The 16,707-nt window shown below is 41.8% G+C and overlaps 1 protein-coding gene across 3 annotated transcripts in view; it reads left to right on the plus strand.

Annotated features, from left to right (window-relative positions):
* The first annotated feature begins 1,525 nt into the window (after positions 1 to 1,525).
* LOC110493665 overlaps positions 1,526 to 16,707 on the plus strand; it is a 38,136-nt gene continuing 22,954 nt past the window's right edge. For 2 of the 3 annotated variants that reach the window (XM_021568063.2, XM_021568064.2), the window contains exon 1: positions 1,534 to 1,652. The gene's annotated coding sequence lies outside the window, so the exon portion shown is untranslated. Of the gene's footprint in view, positions 1,657 to 16,707 lie in introns of all 3 variants that reach the window. The other variant, XM_036949665.1, reaches the window with a different exon arrangement.

The following is a 16,707-nucleotide window of genomic DNA, read 5'->3' on the forward strand; positions in this document are numbered from 1 at the left end:
ATCAACCAGACACTCTTCTTTAAGAAGTACGCCATGCTCAACCATCCGATCAACCAGACACCCTTCTTTAAGAAGTACGCCATGCTCAACCATCCGATCAACAAGACCATCTTCTTTAAGAAATACCACCACCGCTTTATTCATCCGGGATGCATAAGTAACATTCTAATAGCCTACCTTCTCTCCTACGGCAACCAGAAACTCCTCCACCGTGACAGTAGCTTCAGCAACACACCTAAAGTCGTTCCGAAGTGACAGGGACGGCATCCCCATTCGGGCTGCCATCCCTGCCAAAATCAGGGTACTTTCGATACGAAAAACAAATACTTATTTCTACCACAACAAAAATAATAACCTTAATCATGCACAGAAGAAAACCAAAAAAAGCCACCAAGAAATAGAAAACCAAAAGAAAATTGGGAATATCTAACTCTCCACAACACACGTACTCCTTTGCTCATACAGTTCCCAGCATGCAGAGAGAGAGAGAGAGAGAGAGAGAGAGAGAGAGAGACAGAAAGAGAGAGAGAGAAAGAGGGGAAAAGAGTGAGAGAGAGAGAGTCAGAGAGAGAGAGAGAGAGGAAGAGAGTGAGAGAGAGAGGGGGGAGAGAGAGGGAAGTGGAAAGGGAGTGAAACAGACAGGGACAGAGGAGCATGGCTAAAAGGATTGATAACAAAACGCGGGCCACCGAGGAGAAAGGGAGGGAGGGATTAATAATATATTTTCTTCAGCGTTGAATACTGAGCATTCATCAGTGACTAATAGCTTTGTAAAGCATTATAGAAATTCAGCTCTATAGAAATGCTGTATGACTGACTGACTGATTTGAGCCGGGTTGTGGCATCAATAAATTGTCCTTGTTGAAGCATGACACACTACTGCATTCTTTACACCGGGGTTATAAGGTTTCTCATATTTTCAAGCAGTTGCACAACACTCTATAACAACTATGCCACTAAAGCATGTCTGTGCCCCAAATGGCACCCTGTTCACTGTGTAGTGCACTACTTTTGACCAGAACCCTATGGGTTCAGATCCTTACTATATAGGGATTGAGGACCATTTGGGACGCATCCATGTTTTTACTAGACCACTGAAAGAAAAGCGTCTATGTGGCCCTCAGTGAAGCAGATCGATAGTTTATTTTAAATATTTAGGGACCCATAATGCTCCTGGCAATAACAGAAGCTTACTTCAGCTCACTGAGTTGCTATGAGAGGGAATTAGTACACAGACATACACCTATTCTCTACTTATCCTCTGCCGTTCTATCTCTAGGGTGTAGTGATTTCTTGGGGTAATGTGAGAAGTGGAACTCTTCTCCTTAGGCATTATTGCCTGGTCCTAGATCTCAAATGTTTTTTTTCCAATGCCAAACAACACTATACAGCACGAATATGTATATATTTATATACAGGGTATAATCACAAGGAGGGTGACGTAACCAACAGGGGATGTCCACTTTCCAATAGAGAAGTGACTTCGTGTTAAGACGTGGTAGGTGTTAGGCAACTTCCTGTACATGAAAGGGAAACAGGCACCATGGAAAGGGTTACAGGAAATCCCCTATTGAAATAGCAGTTTGTTAAATAAGGAAAGCAAAACTGAGAAGCAATCCGTTCATATTTCACAGGCAGCCAGGCAAGACAAGGTTTGTACGTGGAATGCTACTTTCAATATTAATGAATGGTTCTAACTGTACAGTAGAGCAACAGTAAGATTACTTTTATAGTTGCTGTACTTGGTGTAGTGTGCTGTATGGTCTTAACAATAGCTGAATGTCTGATTGCTAGCAAGAACTGATGATCATCTGTGGATTCATGTTTCAGTGCTGGGGTGAGTGAGAATATGCATTGTTAGGATACTGTTTCCCTGCAGTTATAGATACTTCTATGTCTGCACTGTGTAGCAAAGAGAGAGCAAGAGTATGGTTGCAGAACTCCACTTTCCCAAAATTCTGAGGTTTTCCAGAAATACTTTTGGGAAAGCTACAAAAATGTTGCAAACCCTATTCAACCCTAACCACCAGTGGCGACCTGCTTTTTGAGCCCCACATTTTTAGGAACAAAAAATATATACATACTGTATATACAGTTGAAGTCAGAAGTTTAGATACACTTAGGTTGGAGTCATTAAAACTCGTTTGTCAACCACTCCACAAATTTCTTGTTAACAAACTATACTCTTGGCAAGTCGGTTAGGACACCTACTTTGTGCATGACACAAGTCATTTTTCCAACAATTGTTTAGACAGATTATTTCCCTTATAACTCACTTTATCACAATTCCAGTGGGTCAGTTTACATTTTTGGAGAAATGTCCTCTGGTCTGATGAAACAAAAATAGAACTGTTTGGCCATGATGACCATCGTTATGTTTGGAGGAAAAAGGGGGAGGCTTGCAAGCCGAAGAACACTTGCCCAACCATGAAGCACGGGGGTGGCAGCATCATGTTGTGGGTGTTTTTTGCTGCAGGAGGGACTGGTGCACTTCACAAAATAGATGGCATCATGAGGAAGGATTTGGTCTATTTTCACCAACGCGGTATTGTACACACACCGTTTGTGGCCGGTGTGTGCTTGTTTCGTACAGCTTTGACAGTGCAAATGATAGTAGTTGTGGCGCTTGGCTTGCACGTGCAAATTCAGCACACACAACATTCTATAATAGAATTGTGTTATTTGGCGTGTCAAGTTAAAAGCTTATTTAACGCGTCAAATAGTGATATATGTATCATTTTTGACAAGCAAAGACCCAAACAGCGTTCAATGTGCCTCACCTTAATAATTGGGTCTATTTTCACCTCTTAATTTCGCATACTATTCTAACTTGGTGGTGCACATGTAGCCTTTAACCTGTTTTAGAGAAATGTCAATGAATATTGTAAGAGCTTTCATTGTGTTTATATGCCCCATTTATTGATCCTATAGTTCTAACCTGTTGTACAGAGAGTACACTGTAAAAATGGCCCATGTTCTGAATTCTGTCGCTGTACATTTCAAAAGTGTGAACAACTAGTTATATTGACTACGTCTGTCGTCGCTCGCTCATTAATGTCTTAATCGAAATTACAGATTGCCTCTTATGCCATAGTTTGTACATCTCAATTGTCAGTAGAAACCACATTTGTTTAAGCAAGTCAGCCATATCAGCTATGTTTTTTCTGTAAAGAAAGTAAATGAGGCTGAAATAACTGTTTCGCTGCCAGACAAGGCTCCGCTGATAGCCAGTTGTAACAGTGGTAAGGCGTTGGGACAGCTTTATGTAGGCCCTAACAGTTTGTGGGCACTGTTTGTCACCGTTATAGTGCAATTAATGTATTGTTTAATCTTGTGTTGTGGCTTCCTGGCATGCATCCCACATTTTGTTTTTGTTTGCCCCACCAAGATGTACATGCTAAAATTGCCTTTGCTGTGTTGGTGGTGTATGTTTACATGTTGTGTAGCTTCAGGCCATCATACTGAGCAAAATTGTCAAAGATGGATGTGTTACTTTGTTGCCTTCATCTTCTGCGGTAAACCTTCCCTATAATAACGTACCCTGGTTGCCCAACAGTGATTGAGCCCTCAGGCCATGTGAGTAATGCCATTACAAAACGGCCGCCTCGGCACCCCAGAAAACATGTCCACATTGGCCTAATGCGGGCTAAAATATTGGCCACATGTAGGCTGCCAACATTTCTATTTTATAGAAATGTATTTGAGTTATTAATTACAATTTAATTAAACATCTGTATCAGAAACACAACAAAGTTGTTGCTATCATACATATATTTTTAAAAGAGAAACTTAAGTTTTTCATACGGGTCTTTATAAATAATGGGGCCAATATGCGACATTCAGAATGGTTTCAAACCCACCAAATTATTATTTTTATGCAGTTCCACATACAGTACCAGTCAAAAGGTTTAAGGGTCATTTAAGGGTCGCTCATTTAAGGGTTTGTCTTTTATTTTTTACTATTTTCTACATTGTAGAATAATAGTGAAGACATCAAAACTATGAAATAACACATATGGAATCATGTAGTAACCAAAAAAGTGTTACACAAATCAAAATATATTTTAGATTATTCAAAGTAGCCACCGTTTGCCTTGATGACAGCTTTGCAGCTTTTGACACAATGCCCACTTAACCTGGAAGCCAGCCGCACCAATGTGTCAGAGGAAACACCGTACGCCTGGCGACCGTATCAGCGTGTACTGCTCCCGCCCCCCACAGGAGTCACTAGTGCGGGATGGGACAAGGACATCCCTGCCGGCCAAACCCTCCCCTAACCCGGACGGTGCTGGGCCAATTGTGCACCGCCCCATGGGTCTCCCGGTATTGGCCGGCTGCAACAGAGCCTGGACTCTGACTCAGAATCTCTAGAACAATTTCAAAGATTTTACTGAGTTACAGTTCATATGAGGAAATCAGTCAGTTGAAATCAATTCCGTAGGCCCTAATCTATGGATTTCACATGACTGGGAATACAGATATGCATCTGTATTTGTGTTCGTTGTCCGTAGTGTATGCCTGCCCATACACGTGGTCTGCGGTTGTGAGGCCGGTTGGACATACTGCCAAATTCTCTAAAACTATGTTGGAGGCGGCTTATAGTAGAGAAATTCACATTAAATTCCCTGGTAACAACTCAGGTGGACATTACTGCAGTCAGCATGCCAATTGCATGCTCCCTCAAAACTGCTGTGGCATTGTGTTGTGTGACAAACTGCACATTTTAGAGTTGCCTTTATGGTAGAAAATGACAAGATCATGTTTTAATACTGTTTATGCATCGAATAAGGTTTCTCAGGACTCCCTCATCTGTGTCTGTGTGAACTGAGCTGGGTTCTGGGATTTAGGCTAGCAACTGATTCCATAGATTGAATTGGTGTTAGTGTACTGTGAGGTCCCAGGGAGGAGATGGCTCTGGTATGGGCAGCTGAAAAGAAGAACCTTGTCTTAGGGGCCAAACTCTGCTTTATATACAATTAGAACAGTTTTCACAGCAAATGCTATCTGGCTGGGAGATATTCCTTTCTCACATACAAAACCTCACCTTTGACCCATTCCACACATCTGTAGTTTGCCATGTACTCAGACGGATGTGCTTAGTCTATAAAGGCTGTATCCCAACTCTGCTCATTGGGTTACAACCTTTTTAGCAGATGTTATTGCCAGTGTAGCGAAATGCTTGCATTCCTAGCCCCAACAGTGCATTTCGTGCAGGACACGAAATGTTACATAGTTACACTGCATTTTGAAGATCTCTATACAAATAACTGTCTGACAGCTAGATCCAGGATTCTTACAAGGTTCAATGTCTAATTTAACTGATTAATGCTAAATATATGATATAACGACAACTTACACTGCCATAAATGCAAGGACTGAAAAGTTATGTTTTATGTCACACGATTTTGGACAAATCCGTCAAAACACCAACCATGATAAAGGGTTTTAAACTAACTTGTAAATTTTATTGAGTTTAGCTATGTCGTGTCTTTGGCTATGTCGTGTCTTTGGATTAAGTGATATGACATGCTCTTCTATAAAATCCTTTCTCTGTAATTAATATTACCTGATTGAGCTAATCATGTAAATGTAATTAACTAGATAGTCGGGGCACCACAAAATTATATTGATAGAGCAGTTATCTTCCGAATAAACTCTTAAAGACCTAGTAATATTTTACATCAATAGCAGTCAATATTAATCTTCATCTTAATTCAGTCTCATCTGAAAGTTGTAAATTCTTGGTTATCTTCACGAACCCTGGCTAACAAGTTGAATCAGCAATACAAAATTGGGTTAAATTGTTTATTTACTAAATACCTAACTAATCACACAGAATTACATATACACAGAATGAACCATACATTGATTACAAATTATGTCATAAAGGAAAACGTCTCTAGCGGACGGAACAGATATGACAGCTGGTTACCCAAAGAAAGTGGGTTGGGTTTGAGTGAAAGAGCGGGAAGACTGAAGAACAAAGGGAGAAGCGATGTCTCTATCGGGCCGTAGGCAGATACTCTATCTTAAATACAGAATCTTATGCATTCTGAATTACCGCCCATTTGGAAAAGGAGAATGCAATAAATATTTACTCTGAGCTGCGCTTGTAGGTTGGTCGTAGATGCTGGTCGTGTTGGCCAACAGAGATATTCATGTCCTCGGAAGAATGTCTCTGGTGGTAAATTGGATATGTTGTATTAACGTCGTTGTGTGGTAGACGGAATACTCTGTTCGTCATTTCCTAGCCCACATTTACAGTGGCCTCTACTAACTCAACAGCTAGGAGGTATCACTTCTGTAGCGAATAAGAGTGCAAAGTTCATACCATTCACAACCAAAGCTCACGCTGAGGTTGGCTTCATTCTGTAGTTATTATCTGAACCCTTCTGACATCGGATCGTCATTCTAATGTACCCGGAACAGAAAGTTATATTGTCGTCAAGGCTTTATATAGGAAGGGAGAGGAGGGCGTGTTTCATAGAGTCAAGAGAGAGGGAAGAGAGAAAGGTATTTATGGGGGGGAGGGGGGGGGGGGTCATAAACCTTACCCACAGGCCAACGTCATGACAGCTATAATACCCCCTTATATCTTAATAATGACTTTGGCATTATTACAGCTGTAACAAGTTGTCCATAGTAGAAAATCCTCACAGGCACACTAGTTTATAGAAATTTCACACACACCTTTTAAAGACTTCATCAGCATTGTACAGAAAAATTGGGCATCGCACAACAGAGAACTTAAACTGGAATGACACACTCAGTAATGGTTGCACAAAAGTAATGTGTACAAACCACGCCTCCAAATATTATAATGAGGCCCTGCCTCTAGCTGGGCTTGGTGTGGGCTATCCGGAGCTGGACTTGCAGGCTAGGCAGTGTTGGCATTATGTGGGATTTCTGTGGACTAGTCTGTGTTGGGCAGGCATGGACTTGGTGTGGGCAAGCCCTTGCCCACCGAATACCCACATGGGGTCAATAGGGTCATGTTTGCTGGGACAGTACACAGTTTCCAAGTTCATACATGAAATTGGTATCTCACACTGTGCCAAAGTTGTAAAAAAGAGGAATCGAGAGGAGAATTCAAAAAGTTGGGCAGTGTGTGCACCCTTTATCTGTCATTGTCGGTAAATAGACAGATTAGGCAGGTTGAAACAGGGCAAAGGGAAAGCGGTATTATTGTTGAATTAGCCAATCCTCCGTTTGTGCTCTGTAAAGTACTGTGAAGTAGGCATGATCTTCTTGGAATGTACAAGAGACTCCCTGCAGCTGCATCCTTCCTTAACCAGACACTATAGTATAAGGGAAACAGGAAAGGACAGGAAAGGACAGGAAAGGACAGGAAAGGAAAGGGGAGGGGAAGGTAGCACTTAAACAAGCAAAATTCCTCCAAATATGTATATACAGTATCATTCAAAAGTTGGACGCACCTACTCATTGAAGGGTTTTTCTTTATTTTTTCTATTGTAGAATAATATAGAGGATATCAAAACATATGGAATCATGTAGTAACCAAAAAAAGTGTTAAACAAATCCAAATATATTTTAGATTCTAGATTCTTAAAAGTACTCACCCTTTGCCTTGACAGCTTTGCACGCTCTTGCTATTCTCTCAACCAGCTTCACCTGGAATGCTTTCTAACAGTCTTGAAGGAGTTCCCACAGATGCTGGGCACCTGAGGATAGGTGATTGTGGAGATCAGGTTTATCAGATGCAGCATTCCATCACTCTCCTTCTTGGTCAAATAGCCCTTACACAGCCTGGAGGTGTGTTTTGGGTCATTGTCCTGTTGAAAAACAAATTATAGTCCCACTAACGCAAACCAGATGGGATGGAATATCTCAGCAAAATGCTGTGGTAGCCATGCTGGTTAAGTGTGCCTTGAATTCTAAATAAATCACTGACAGTGTCACCAGCAAAACCCCCCCACACCATCACACATCCTCCTCCACGTTTCACTGTGGGAACAACACATGCAGAGATCATCCATTCACCTACTCTGCATCTCTCAAAGACACTGCGATTGGAACAAAAAATCCCAAATGTGTACTCATCAGACCAAAGGAGAGCTTTCCACCGGGTCTAATTTCTATTTCTCATCTTTCTTGGCCAAAGCAAGTCTATTCTTATTATTGGTGTCCTTTAGTAGTGGTTTCTTTGCACCAATTTGACCATGAAGGCCTGATTCACACAGGTTCCTCTGAACAGTTGATGTTGAGATGTGTCTGTTACTTGAACTCTGAAGTATTTATTTGGGCTCCAATCTGAGGTACAGTTAACTCTAATGAACTGGGATGGAAAAATTACGTATTTACCAGATTTGTTTGATGTTAATAGTTAGCCATTAATACTTAACACATAGGAAGATATTTCTGTCCTGCTTATGCTGTGCTTTTATTGTCTCCAATCTAGTTCCCTGCAGCTAATCTGGGAGTATGGTCACTAGAGATGGCTTGAGATGACAAATGAGTTTGACTGTATTGCATAGACACAAATGTGTTTAACTAGAGATAGCTAAGGAGTAGAACAATCTCTCGTTGTCTCAAAATTATCCTTGCAACTGGGAAACTAAGCCAGGGTGGGGTTAAGACAACCACCCCGTGCAGATAACGACTGGATGAACCCAGAGTGGCAAATGATGCCCCAATCTGCATGAGGGGTGGAACCAACCATGACTAAGCATTCTTTGTGTCAGCTATATAAATAACTCTGCATTTGTGTACATACTGTTGGGTTGACTAGTTTTGTTATTGCGAAAATTAATCAATATTAAATACAGATGATTGTCTGAAGAAATTACAAAGTCTCTCTCAGTATGAATTTCACAGACAAAACTTATCGTCTACAGCAGAGGTAACTCTGGGTCTTATAGCGCTTGATTGTTTTTGCGACTGCACTTGAAGAAACTTTTTTTTTAAAATCCTTATTGATTGACCTTCATGTCTTAAAAGTAATGGACTGTTGTTTCTCTTCATATTTAAGCTGTTCTGCCATAATATGGACTTGGTCTTTTAACTAATAGGGCTATCTACTGTATGCCAACCCTACCTTGTCACAACACAACTGATTGGCTCAAATGCGTTAAGAAGGAAAGAAATTCCACAAATGAACCTTTAACAAGGCACCCCTGTTATTAGGAATGCATTCCATGTCACTACCTCATGGGGCTGATTGAGAGAATGCTAAGAGTTTGCAAAGCTGTCATCAAGGCAAAGGGTGGCTACTTTGAATGATGACATTTAATACACTTGTTGGTTACTACATGATTCAATGTGTTTTTTCATAGTTTTGATATCTTCACTATTATTCCAAATGTCGAAAATATATCCTGGAATAAGTAGGTGTGTCCAAACTTTTGACTAATACTGGATATACAGTTGAAGTCGGAAGTTTACTTACACCTTAGCCAAATACATTTAAACTCAGTTTTTAACAATTCCTGACATTTAATCCTAGTAAAATGTCCCTGCCTTAGGTCAGTTAGGATCACCACTTTATTTTAAGAATGTGAAATGTCAGAATAATAGTAGAGAAAATTATTTATTTCAGCTTTTATTTCTTTCATCACATTCCCAGTGGGTCAGAAGTTTAAATACTCTCGACTAGTATTTGGTAACATTGCCTTTAAATGGTTTAACTTGGGTCAAACATTTCGGGTAGCCTTCCACAAGCTTCCCACAATAAGTTGGGTGAATTTTGGCCCATTCCTCCTGACAGAGCTGGTGTAACTGAGTCAGGTTTGTAGGCCTTGCTCGCACACGCTCTCTCAGTTCTGCCCACAAATCTTCTATGGGATTGAGGTCAGGGCTTTGTGTTGGCCACTCCACTACCTTGACTTTGTTGTCCTTAAGCCATTTTGCCACAACTTTAAGTATGCATTGTCCATTTGGAAGACCCATTTGCGACCAAGCTTTAACTTCCTGACAGATCTTGATGTTTCTTCAATATATCCACAAAAGAAACATCCTCTCACTGTCAATTGTGTTTCTTTTCAGCAAACTTAACATGTGAAAATATTTGTATGAACATAACAAGATTCAACAACTGAGACATAAACTGAACAAGTTCCACAGACATGTTACTAACATAAATGGAATAATGTGTCCCTGAACAAAGCAGGGGTCAAAAAAAAAAGTAAGTTATTATCTGGTGTGGCCACCAGCTGCATTAAGTACTGCAGTGCATCTCCTCCTCATGGACTGCACCAGATTTGCCAGTTCTTACTGTGAGATGTTACCCCACTCTACCACCAAGGCACCTGCAAGTTCCCAGACATTTCTGGGGGGAATGGCCCTAGCCCTCACCCTCTGATCCAACAGGTTATTCGCTGGCCATGGCAGAACACTGGCATTCCTGTCTTGCAGGAAATCACGCACAACGAGCAGTATGGCTGGTGGCATTGTCATGCTGGAGGGTCATGTCAGGATGAGCATGCAGGAAGGGTACCACATGAGGAAAGAGGATGTCTTCCCTGTAATGCAGAGTTTAGATTGTTTGCAATGACAACAGGCTCAGTCCGATGATGCTGTGACACACCGCCACAGACCATGACGGACCCTCCACCTCGAAATCGATCCCGCTCCAGAGTACAGGCCTCGGTGTATCGCTCAGTCCTTCGACGATAAACGTGAATCCGACCATCACCCCAGGTGAGAGAAAACCTTGTCATCTTGTCAGTGAAGAGCACTTTTTGCCAGTCCTGTCTGGTCCAGCAACAGTGTGTTTGTTCCCATAGGCGATGTTGTTGCCGGTGATATCTGGTGAGGGCCTGCCTTACAACAGGTCTACAAGCCCTCAGTCCAGCCTTTCCCATCCTATTGCGGACAGTCGGAGCACTGATGGAGGGATTGTGCGTTCCTGGTGTAACTCGGGCAGTTGTTGTTGCCATCCTGTACCTGTCCCGCAGGTGTGATGTTTGGATATACTGATCTGGTGCAGGTGTTGTTACACGTGGTCTTCCACTGCGAGGATGATCAGCTGTCCGTCCTGTCTCCCTGTAATGCTGTGTTAGGCGTCTCACAGTACGGACATTGCAATTTATTGCCCTGGCCACATCTGCAGTCCTCATGCCTCCTTGCAGCATGCCTAAGGCACGTTCACGCAGATGAGCAGGGACCCTGGGCATCTTTCTTTTGGTGTTTTTCAGAGTCAGTAGAAAGTCCTCTTTAGTGTCCTAAGTTTTCTTAACTGTGACCTTAATTGCCTACCGTCTGTAAGCTAATAGTGTCTTAATGACCGTTCCACAGGTGCATGTTCATTAATTGTTTATGGTTCATTGAACAAGCATGGGAAACAGTGTTTAAACCCTTTAAAATGAAGATCTGTGTCACGACTTCTGCCGAAGTCTGTTCATCTCCTTGTTCGGGCGGTCGATGTCACCGGTCTTCTAGCCATCGCCGATCCATTTTTCATGTTCCATTTGTTTTGTCTTGTTTTCACACTCACCTTCAATTCCCTAAATTACATGTTGTATATTTTCCCTCTGTTTTCCCCCATGTCCTTGTCAGGAATTGTTTGTTGTATGTATTGGTGCCAAGTATGTTATGGTGTGCGACGGGTTTTTACCCACTTTCTTAATTTTGTATGTTGGTTTTCGGAGTTTGTAAGCATTTATTAAATAACTCCGTTTATACTAATTTCGTTCTCCTGCGCCTGACTTCCCTGCCACCACCATTACAATCTGTGAAATTATTTTGATTTTTACGAATTATCTTTGAAAGACAGGGTCCTGAAAAAGGGCTGTTTTCTTTTTTTGCGGAGTTTATATTGTAGAAGTATGCACATGGTGAAATACACACGTACACACACTCAGTTCCCATATACAATTACCTGAAGTGCAGTGCAGGCTTGGTAAATGGATATGTTCCATTTGTTTGAGCACAGCATGCGACTGTTGAGCCTCTCTGGGATAGGTTACATAGATCTGTATGTCTGTCTCTCATTCTCTGATGATATCTACGTTCAAGCCTCTCCAAACATAAACCTACAGTTTGCAGAGGTTTGTGGTATTTCTAATATCAACCCAGCAGCAGCCTGTTGGTGTTTATCTCACCTCAGCCGTGTGAATAGCTCAGTGGATGGCCTTGGCAGCCGCCCAACGCAAAGCTCTGTTGATGTGTGTTCCTCCGACTGTCACCTCAAGCTTTGCTCAGCAACAAACCTCGTTCTGACAGGGAGACAAACCCCACTGGCTGCTGTTGAACTAGTTGAAGCCCGTTTCTGACAGGTTGTGAAAGTCAATTAGACACTTTGAGGTTGTTCAAAGCAGGAGGTTGTTCAAAGCAGGAAAGATAAATTGAGCGTGTGGAACGACAGTGACAGAATGTTTCAGGTTTCATTTTCGATACCTATTGAAAAGGATGTTTAATTTACTCCACCTACTTCCTAAGAACTACATCTAAGACAATAGAACAGTTACCAGATAAAGAGTGTGTGCTTTGGCTTGTGTCTAGGAGAGGGAAAACTTCCTCTAGGCCACTTACGTTTCACGATCTAGGCCAAGACGTTTCACGATGCTAGTATCTAAGCCAAAGTAGATCATTTTATAGATAGGCTTACAATTTCATATTGAAGCTTATCATGAAAGGGCACCCTTGTAACTGTGTGCCTAATGTAGCAAAATGTTTTCCTTGGGGTAAGTTGAGCCATTGGTTGAGCCAACGACAAGTTGAGTAAAAAGTGTTTCCTTTCCAGGTGTAATGCAAGACATTATCACTGGGATATGACGTAACAACAGGGCCTGGCCTATGTTATGTTAAAAAAAAGTACAACGTTTTTGTTACTGCAGGTGTTAAGCCTCTGCTAAAAGATGCTTAAAAGACACAAAAAAAAGCAATTGTGATTGTTTTGAATTGTGTTTGGGAAATTAAGATAGACATGGTTTTAAAAAGGTGAGTGGTAATATTTAATTCAGTACATACATTTTTTTTTTTACTTATCCCCATACCCTGGAGAAGTTGTGCCAAGAGACCACTTCTTTTTTGTTTTCAAAACGAATGTTTATATGAATTCTTGTTATTTCCATGGATACACAACACCTTGAAATATATGTAGATATCTGTTAGAAAAAATACTATATTTACCTTGATGGAATGATGCTGAATGTAAAATTGGTTCAACTTACCCCACTCTCCCCTATGTACAGTAGGAGATATATTAGGATGAACTATGCCAAGAATATAGTACATACAGTGAGTAAACAACAGTATATAAACAGAATGTGAGGTGACCAGTGTTCAATGAACATATACTTGGGGCAGTAGTTTAAAGGTGCAGGGCTGAGTACCGGGCAAGTGATGGCTTTTCAACAGTCTGTCTGAACTGTCCAATCCATTAGAGTGAACGAGTACACACTTTGTTGAAGGGTAAATATGTTTGTTTTTTAACTAGGCAAGTCAGTTAAGAACAAATTCTTATTTTCAATGACAGCTTAGGAACATTGGGTTCTGCCCCTTGTTCAGGGGCAGAGCAACAGATTTTTACCTTGTCGGCTCAGGGATTTGACCTCGCAACCTTTCGGTTAGTAGTCCAATGCTCTAACCACTAGGCTACCTGTCACCCCTGCAGACTGCAGCCAACTATCAGACTGCAGCCAACAAGATGCACCACGCATCAACGTGTCACGGGTTTTACTTTCCCCCTTCAGGAACCCATCTGAGCTCAAAACAAGAACAACACGCTTTTAAACCCCAGTGGAGTGCCGTTGTCATCGATTAGGGTGTAATATGTTTGTCCTGGCGTATTTGTTTTGGTTGCCTACACCAGGGAGATATTCATAGATAATAAACAACACTGCTGATGAAAGCAGCCAGCCGCTCTCCTGGGCGATGGCTTCAGTCTCAGGGTCACAAATGGTGTGGGAACATTGATGGAGCAGGGAGGCCATTTTCTCATCAGCAGCATCCCTGGGAGGAAACAGCTTATCCTAATGTGATGTTCTCTCTAATGGACAAGTTCATCAATCCTGAAGGGTAATAGTTTTATTAGGTGCTATGAAATGGGCTAACGAGCTGCCCGGCACTTTGTTAAAAGGAATCTTGCGTGCGAGGTGACATTGTCACCTTGCCTCACCGCCGTAACGAGCTACTTTGCAGTGGTGACTTGAGGAGATGATCAGAGCGGCGTGTTGGTGGAGTGAGTAGTGGTGAAAGTCATTTGCGGGTGGCTGGCTTGGGGAGTCTTTGAGAGAGGCGACACTTGGTCGCTATTCAATCACAGTTGGTATCCAGGTTTCCAGAAAAAGTTGAAACCATTGTTCTTTAACAAAATTAGACTCAATTGTATATCAAAGAAATAAGACAGTGTAGACCCCACTCCAGACACAAACATTGACCAAACACCAACACCTAATCGGACTGTTTGCTTTTCTTGGCAAAGAAAACAAATCTGTGTTGTCTGTGGTGATACAGTACTTTGATACAGAGAAGAAGTGAGGTATATCTGCTCCTGTCTGCTGTAATCAATAGAGGAACTGTCTGTCTCACTAGTCCTCGGTCATGTCTACACTTGACACTTACATGTGACTTCTGCTATCAGAATCAAAGATCGCATTGAAAAGACTGGTCTAGACGCACAAAAGTCGCTTTGTTGTCTGATTGATCAGATCTGGAATGCATTGGGTACAGATTTCTCCTCTGTCTGGATGCAGTCATGCTACTAAAAGCGCATACAGTGGGCAACGTCATCAGCACCCCTCCCACAATTCTCAGGAAATTAGTTTTGGGGCCCGAGAGGCTCATTTTCATCATAACGTTGGAGGAAATACATTCTTAGCCTGTGAGGAACATGTCTGCTGGCCTGAAATGCAAACCCGTTTGCAATCCCTGCTAGCTTGATACAGAGGTTAGCTAGCTAGTTAGCTACAGTAGTAAGCTACTGCCATCAGTTGTGTTATCATATTTAGCCCATTCCAGTTTGTAGAATGCATACTGGCATTTGAATATAGTGCGGGACAAGGGAATCCGGACACGGTAGACACATTTAGATGTAGACGCATGATGCGTTCGGAATGCCATGATCAGAATACTAAAGCTGAATGAACGGTTAAGTCTAGACTTTGTTCTTTTGAAAGTAAAAGTGAAAGCCTTCTGCGGTCACTCTGTAGTGTAGACTCTGCCAGCTCTGCACATCTTCACGTTCCCTCTGAGTCGCCCTTTCTCCTCCCTAACAACATCTGCAGGGGTGAAATCAGAGTGTTGCGAACAGAACGCCTCGAGGAGTATCATGGAGGACTGTTCACTTTACTGCACCATTTGGCCATATTCTATGGGTGAGATCATGGCTTGTGTCTGAAATGGCAGTCATCTTCCCAGGTTAGTAATTTGTAGATCGTGTGTGATGCCAGCAAACAAGCATCGACACAGATTGCGGACACTGATTCAAATGAATTGCGAAATGATATTTGTAATTGGGAGTAAGGTTTACGTCAATAGCTCTCATTCCTGCCAAATTGTCACGGTACCTTAAGAAGATGGCTTATGAATCCGAGAGGGTACGTCATATATATATATATATATATATATATATAGAAGAAACGGACTAGGACGGACTGTAAGATTCAGGACTGTTGCTGCTACCATGGCACATCTGTCAGAATGCAAATTAAGTGGATGGTTAGAGGTCTCACACACACATACACACAGGGCTTGTAGGTATGCAGGTAGGGTGGGTGGGTTAGGAGTTGTGGCTTGTAAGGCCTTGGAGATTGGATGTGGATAACAAGGATGTGGTGGTCTGGAAACATTAGGAACACAACATAAAAGGTGCAGGCATGACAAAGTACTGCCAGGTGACTATTACAGGAAATGGGACAAACTAAGGAGGCTGCCAGGACAAAATGTAAAAAGGGCATTAGCATTATCAAAGTAAGCACATGCATATACAAAAGAGATAACATAGCGCAAAGGCAGCATATGCACATAGTATCTCCAACAACGTAATAACTAGTCACTTAAAATGGCCGCCCCATGGCATCACCAGGCATGACCCATTACTGGTGCTCAGGTAGAAGCTAATATGGGGGGGTCAGATGAGTGAAAAGGGTAGAGGAGAGGTGATTAAAGGGATTGGGAACAGGTGTGTAGAGAAGGTGCGTGGCCTGGTGTAATTGGAAGCAATTGGAGTCCATGATCCTTCACAACATACTGTATACAAAGTAATAAAATGATCAGTTAGAAAACAGCAGTTTTGAAATTGGCTGTTTTGACTATGGAGATGTCTCCTAGCTGTGACTAAAGTTTTGTGTAGCGCTAAACAGCTGATGAGGGGGTGTAAACTAAAGCATTTTAGAGGAAAAGACATTTCATGGCCAAGGATACTCTTGCCGAATTGTTATAATTATCAAAATCTTATAATTGAGGAGAAATATCCACTTTAGAGCTTGGGCAATAAAAAAATGCTCCACTTTCTCCTATTAGCTCTGAATATGTGAAGTGGACATTGAGTGTTGCTCATCGCCCCCGGGTCAGTCTTTTAGCCGTGGGAGTTTGCTCTGCAATAAATCATAAAACCACCTCCAACCGTCACCTGAACAGCATTTATATCCAGGAACGAAGCCAGAACTAGGGCTATGGCTGTGACCAATATGGATATTGCAACATCAGGGTTGTGGGTTTGAGTTCCACAGGGACCAGTATGAAAAAAAATATGAAAATGTATGAACTCACTACTTTAAGTCGCTCTGGATAAGAGCGTCTGCTAAA

This window comes from Oncorhynchus mykiss, chromosome 17, assembly GCF_013265735.2.
Source record: "Oncorhynchus mykiss isolate Arlee chromosome 17, USDA_OmykA_1.1, whole genome shotgun sequence".
NCBI classification, from domain to species: Eukaryota; Metazoa; Chordata; class Actinopteri; order Salmoniformes; family Salmonidae; genus Oncorhynchus; species Oncorhynchus mykiss.